Source organism: Orycteropus afer, unplaced genomic scaffold, assembly GCF_000298275.1.
Source record: "Orycteropus afer afer isolate SDZICR_OR568_19922 unplaced genomic scaffold, OryAfe1.0 scaffold00044, whole genome shotgun sequence".
NCBI classification, from domain to species: domain Eukaryota; kingdom Metazoa; phylum Chordata; class Mammalia; order Tubulidentata; family Orycteropodidae; genus Orycteropus; species Orycteropus afer.
Genome location: NW_006921631.1, coordinates 2,571,981 through 2,579,465, shown reverse-complemented (window position 1 = coordinate 2,579,465; position 7,485 = coordinate 2,571,981).

Here is a 7,485-nt window from a genome sequence, read left to right as displayed (position 1 = left end):
CATTGTGTGTATGTACCATAGTTTGGTCATCCACTCTTCCGTTGATGGGCACGTAGGTTGTTTCCATTTTTTTGCTATTGTAAATAGTGCTGCAGTGAACATGGGTGTGCATATATCTGTTCCTGTCCTGGCTCTCACCTCTCTAGGATATATACCTAGTAATGGGATTGCTGGGACAAATGGTACCTCCAATTCCATTTTCTAAGGAATTGCCATATTGTTTTCCACAAATGTTGTATCACTTCACAGTCCCACCAGCAGTGCATGACAGTCCCAATCTCTCCACATCCCTGCCAGCAGTTGTTATTTTCTGCCTCGTTGAACCTTGCGACCAGTGCTGGTGTGAGACGGTATCTTACTGTTATTTTGATTTGCATCTCTCTCATGGCCAATGATTGTGAGCATCTCTTCATGTATTAGCTGGCCACCTGAATATCCACCTTGGTGAAGTATCTATTCATGTCTTCTGCCCATTTTTCAATTGGATTGTTAATACTTTTGCTTTTGGGGTGTTGGAGTTTTCTAAAAATCTTAAAGATAAGTCCCTTACCAGATACGTAATTATCAACAAGTATGAATTTGTTGCTGTCATTTTGTTAGGTACTTTTTCATGGTGCTAATTTCCTTGTTCCACATAATTTTCTGTGCTGAGCTCATTTTGTTTATGAATCATGTTATCACTTCCTTCATTGCTATTGTTTCAGTATTTGCTAAACATTTGTGCTGGTCCTCTTTTTCATTCTGATGTGAAGGTTTATCATTTTTCTTTGAGGTTACCCTGTGATTTATCTTCCCAGGTTTAGAACTGTCCATTCTATCTTGTAGCTGTTTTGACTTTCCTACCATTTAGAAGTTCTGTAAGTGCACAATTTTTTCCATCTTTTTGGTTTGTAGTTGTCCTCATTTCTCAATTGATGTCCCTGGTTCCATGTTTACAATATTGAAGGCTTATTTACTTTGGATACTTCTATGACTGGGTTGGTTTCTGGATTATGTCATCATACATATTAATGGTCAGTTATTGTTTGCTGATATTGGTTCTCTGTCCAAAGGGGTCCCTTTAGTATCTCTTGTAAGGTTGGTCTGGTTTTAACAAGTTTCCTTAATTTCTGCTTATCTAGAAATATCCTAATTTCACCATTATATTTGAGGGATAATTTTGCTGGGTATATAATTATTGGTTGGAAATTTTTCTCTTTCAAGATTGTATGTATACTATACCATTGTCTTCTCACCTGCATGGTTTCTGCTGAAAAATCCAAGTTCAGTCTTATTGGTTGCCCCTTGTATGTAACTTTTCATTTTTTCTGTACTGCTGTCAGGATTCTTTCTTTGTCTTTGGTTTTGGTGAGTTTGATGATGATATGTCTTGGTGATTTTCTTTTGGGGTCTATCCTGTTTGGGGTTCACTGGACTTCTTGAATGGATATACTCTCATCCTTCATCATACCAGGAAAATTTTCTTCCAACAAATCTGGGACAATTTTCTCAGTGGTTTCATTTTTCTCTTTTTGCTGTGGAATTCCAGTTACATGTAGGTTATTCCTTTTGATGGTATCCCACATGAACTCTAGGCTTTCTTCATTTTTTTTTTTTTTTTAATCTTTTTTATGATTGATCCTTTTCCAAAGAAGTATTGAGGTATGTGCCTTCAATCTCACTAATTCTGTCTTCCATTGATTCAATTCTACTCCTTTGCCCTTTCAATGTGTTGTCTATTTCTGAAAATTTAGTATTGACCTTTGTTTCTCTCTGTAGATTTTGTATCATTTCTAATTTTTTATTCATTTGTCATTTTGTTCTTGTATTGTCTTTCAAAATTGTTCTAGGGTTTTGTCTGTGTTTTCCTCAATTTTGTTAGTATTTTCCTTGATCTGTCTCTTAATTCATTGAAGATACCTAAATATAATTATTTTTAATTCCTTATCAAGGAGTTCCAATGCTTTGTCTTCCTCAAGGATGTTTTGGGTCTGTATCCTGGTTTCTTGTTTCTCTTGCTTTATCTTGCTTTTTTGTGTGGACTGTGATGCTCTGTTGTCTCTGAGACATTGTGACATTTTTGTGTTTAATTGGTGATTGAGTGTTGGAGTGACTTGCCCACAATTTTCATTTTCTTTGTTTTGTTTGTATGTTATGTACATAAGCAGGGTACTGTGCTGTGCTCCTCTATTCACTAGTTGGCAGCACTTTTATACTCTCCACTGTCTCCTTTCCTGTTGTCAGCCTCCTGTATGTCCTCCCATTCTTAGCAAATGGAGCCTATTCTTAAGTCCCTGGAATCCGAATGAGAATGCTGTCACTTTAAATACTCAAAATTTCTGCTGCTTGTAAATATTCAAAGTGGCTACACCCTTGGTCATTTTAAATATCCAAAATGGCTGCTGTGTGTAAATAATCAAAATGGCTGCACTCTCCAGACAGCCAAAAGTCCACAGCTCAGGTTGTCTCCCTCCTTGCTGTTTCCCCTCCTAGTCATAAGCCACCAGTGCAGTCGTCCCTGCAGCCATTGGCGACCAGGGCTGATCTTTAGGTCAATTCTCAGGTCCCAACACCACTTGGAAATATTCAGGCTGTTGGTGCCAACAGAGTAGCTGACAGTCTGCAGCTCTGTCCATTTCTGTAGTCACTGTTTTTATTCAGGTTTTTCCACTAGTTGGTGTCTAATCCACTTCTGTATACTTCCTTTCAAAGCTCAGGGCTCCAGGATTATCTTCTGTATCTCTGTCAATTGGTTTATTTTTTCTTTGAAGAGGGTCTGTGTAGCTTGTGTACCTATTCTTCCATCTTACTGAAAGTCCAAAAATTAACCATTTTTCATGTACAGTACTATGTTGTAAGTAATGGCAAGTATTGATCTATGGGTGGATAGATGGGTAGACAGGCTGAATGATCATGTGTCTAGTCCGGGAGCAGTGTCAAGTTAAAACAAACAACTTCCCTTACTGTCACCTTCTGTAGTAAAGTTTGTTATGGATTGAATTATGTTCTCCAAAAATATGTGTTTTAAATCGTAACCTCTGTTCCTGAGGTTATAATCCCATTTGGAAATGGGTTATCTTTGTTATGATAATGAGGCAGAATTAGTGTAGGGTACTTCTTGAGTCAATTTCTTTTTAGATATGAAAGAGATTAAACAAGTGAGCAGAGTAGAAATGGGGGAAGAGAGATGCCAAACTACATGAAGATCACTCAGGAGCAGAAACTCAAAAAAGACAAGGCTCTTCCTCCAGATGTGAGAGATTGAGAGAGAGAGAAAGTGAGAAAGAAAGCCTTTCCCTAGAGCCAGCACCCTCAATTTGGACTTCTAGCCTCCTAAATTGTGAGAAAATGAATTTCTGTTTGTTAAAGCCACCTGTTTGTGGTGTTTCTGTTACAGCAGCACTAGATAACTAAGACAAGGTTTATATCTCATTTTTCTTAATGAGATGAGTATATCCTTTTCTTATCTCATTAAGAAAAATGAGATATAAACCTTGAGATCAGTATATCCTTTTCTAGGAGCTCTGGTAGCATAGTACCTAAGGCACTTGACTGCTAACCAGAAGGCTGGCAGTTCAAACCCACCAGCCACTCCTCGGAAGGAAGGTGGGGCAATCTACTTCCATAGTGATACTGCCTCGGAAACCCAAGGAGGGGTCGCTATGAGTTGGGTCTGACTCAACGGCACATAATAACAACAAACAACATATCCTTTTCTGTTCCCTATTTTTATAGAAATGTTCCATATTAAAATTCTTAGCTGGGGTAGGCCCTGTGCTTTATCTCTCACATGATACACAGTCTTCAAAGCACAAGCTAAGTTTTCAGGGTTCAGCAGAACTTCCAGGTCAAAGGTCAGCTTTGTCACTTACTTTTCCAGGTTCCTGTTTTAATTCATTTAAGGATCTTAGATATCTCACTGTCTTGTCACTTCAGTAATGTATTTAAGATAACTTTTATACTTTATTCAATATTTTGGTGGTTTTAACTTAGCAGATCATTCAAGAATTTTTGCTCATCGTATTGCCATAAATGAAAGACATCATGGTTTATTTTGAAAATTTCTAACTCTGCCTTTATTTGTGTGTGTGCTTTAGATTTTATTTGTACAGCCCTTTTGCCTGGTGAAGTGATACATGTGGAAACGACTATAAAAATGTTTTTACCTTTTTATTGAATAAAATGACTCTTGAGAATTTATTCTAAGAAAATAATTTAATAGTACCAAAAAAACCTATTAGCACAAAGCATTAATAGTTTTATTATTTTTGATTTGGGCAACCAAATGTGGAAATAACCTAGATGTCCATTAAGGAAATAATTTCCTATGAAAACATTAAAATGTTCATAATGAAGATTGTAGTAAAAAGGAAGATGGCTATGATGCTAAATTTTACAAGCAGAACACACACTCCAATTGCAACATCCAGAAAAATACATGTGTGTTAAGTGTAAGGTAAGGAACTCTGATGGTGCAGTGCCTAGGCATTTGACTGCTCACCAGAAGATTGGTGGTTCAAATCTACCAGCTACTCCATGGAAGGACAAAGGGGCAATCTACTTCCATAAAGATTTACAGCCTCAGAAATCCAGTGGGGATCACTATGAGTTGGAATTGACTGGATGGCAGTGGGTTTCGTTTGGTTTAAGCCTAAGGTGGTACACAAAAAATAGTTGAGTTAGACTGGTGGCATTATAGTTGAGTTTGTTTAATTTTTTTTCTTTAACATTTTTGATACATTATTTTAATTTTAAAATACAAAAGAATTTGTTAATTGTCTTTGCCACTCTGAGGGGAAAAGAGATTTGTTCAATTATTCTGTTCTTATTGGAGTTTGGCCAGTTCTCTCCTGGGTAAAATGAGGATACTAATAACAATCACTTCCATAGTGATACGACCTAGAAAACCTAAGGAGGGGTCACTACGAGTCAGGTGCAACTCGACAGTGTATAACAACAACAAATAACAATCTCAAAGAGATAATGTTAAGTAAAAGAATCCAGTGACTGGCACATGGAAGATAGTTAATAAATGCTGATTATTGACTTTTTCTTTTTCTGATACCTGCTCAGGTTTAGCATGAATTGGAATCAACTCAACAGCAACTAACAGGCCATTGGAGGGAAAGAGGATAGGACTGGGGTCAGTGCCCCCTAGAGATCCAGTGTAGAGGTGGTAGCACCAATTATTGCTTGAGAATATCTTGGGAAGGACAGGTGGTTGCTGTGCAGACAATGAAGTGAGAAGTCAGGAGCTTATCTATGTAAGAAACAGCTGTTTGCTAACTCCTTCTCAACCAAGGTTTCCCTTTCAGCTGTACTTTGCTTACTTTTACATCAATGAAAGTAGAGGTCAGGGAACCAAGCTTGTTCTGAGTCATTCACCATGCTATTTAATTTGCCTTCAGCTCAAACTGAAATATAGACCAAAATTTAAATTACTGTTCTGCTTACAATGTGACCCTGGGCAAGACACTTGTGTCCTCTGAACCTTAGTTTCTCCATTTATAAAATGGGAATAATAATCCGTGTGCCACTTGCCTCACAGAGTTGTTGTAAAGATTTAAAGACAGTGTCTTGTCTGAGGGGAAGGGAAGACAAATAACTAAGAGGTAGACACATGTTAACTTGGGTGAAAGGAGAGACATTATACAAAAAAGGGGAGGTCAGCACAAAATGATCAAGGAAAAGCAAGACACTGGGAGGAGAACAAGAGTTAAAAGCAACAAAGGTAAATACTATTCCATATAAAATCCTGTAATAGTAATAATAATGTGTATAATAATAATGTTTATTTGTATGTACTGCAAATATATCCATGAATATAGTAGAACACACAATTATGAAAGCTTCTTAGCCAAAATCAAACACCTTGAGGGAAGAAGTCACTGAGCTGACGGCTCAAGACCATAATCTCAGAAGATATCAAAGTCAATTCTCGTAACACAAAGACAGGGTTCTATATTCTACTTTCTAAAAAACCTCACTGCCGTCAAGTTGGTCCTGACTCATAGTGACCCCTCCTTGGGTTTCTGAGGTGGTAGCTCACAGAAGTAGATTGCCCAATCTTCCTTCCCAGGAGTGGCTGATGGGTTTGAACTGCCAGCCTTCTGGTTAGCAGTCAAATGCCTTAGGCATTACACCACCAGAGCTCCCTTAAAACCTTGCCAGTGTTCATTTGAGGTGCAGATATTGGTCTCTCCAGAGCAAAGAAGAGTGAAGAAAATAAAACATGCAAGGAAACAATTAGTGCAAAGGACTAATGAACCACAGGAACCCCAACCTCCACAGCCCTGAGACTAGAAGAACTAGGTGGTACCCGCCTACAACTGTCAACTGCTTTGAAAAGAATCACAATAGGAGTTGCTGGAGAGAGTATGGGGAGAATTTGGAACAAAACTCAAAATCGTAAAAATGATCAGGCTTCTTACTTGTCTGATGGAGACTAGTGGAACCCCTGAGACTATAGCTCTTAGACACCCTTTAGGCCTAGAACCAAATTAACTCCCTGTGGCTCAACTTTCAGCCAAACAGCATACAGGCCTATAAAATGAAGACTAATCTGGTAGCATAGTGCCCAAGGCACTTGACTGCTAGCCAGAAGGCTGGCGGTTCAAACCCACCAGCCACTCCTCAGAAGGAAGGTTGGGCAATCTTACTTCTGTAGTGATACTGCCTCGGAAACCCAAGGAGGGGTCGCTATGAGTCAGGGCTGACTCGATGGCACATAACAACAACAACAACAACATCAGGAAAGTATGCACTCCTCAGAACAATCAACTAATAAAAGATCAAAAAGGCAGCATTTACCCAGGGATAAACCTCAGAAGGCCAGAAGGGTTGGGAAGAAAGGATGACTAGAAATGGTAAACTTAAGAAGGAACTGGTATGAGTGCTGTTATGTTTTGAAGATCGAAATCAGTGTCACAAATCAAAATGTATGTGAATTTACTGTGTAAACTTTCACCCAAATCACAATAAAAAGAAAATAAAATATCACACACACACACACAAAATGTAAGCTTAATAACCTAAACACATGCAAATTACTATTATCATTATATGCTTAGGGTAAAATATTTGAGATATGATAGCAGAACTGTTTGGTGTAACAGTTTTTCAGAGTGGATAATTTTTGTTCACCAAAAAAAACCAAACTCACTGCTATACAGTCGGATGCAACTCATAGCGACCCCTCCTTGGGTTCCCGAGGCAATATCACTACAGAAGTAGATTGCCCAAATTTTTGTTTAGATAATTTCAAATTCACTGACTTTTTATCTTCTCATCTCCAGTCTGCTATTTAGTACATCAAGTGAATTTTTAATTTTAGATATTGTACTTTTTAGTTCTGCTGTTGTTATTACGTGCCATCAAGTCGGACTCGACTCACAGTGACCCCTCCCTGGATTTCCAAGGTGGTATCACTACAGAAGTAGATTGCCCAACCTTCCTTCTGAGGAGTGGCTGGTGGGTTTGAACCATCAGCCTTCTGGTTAGCAGTCA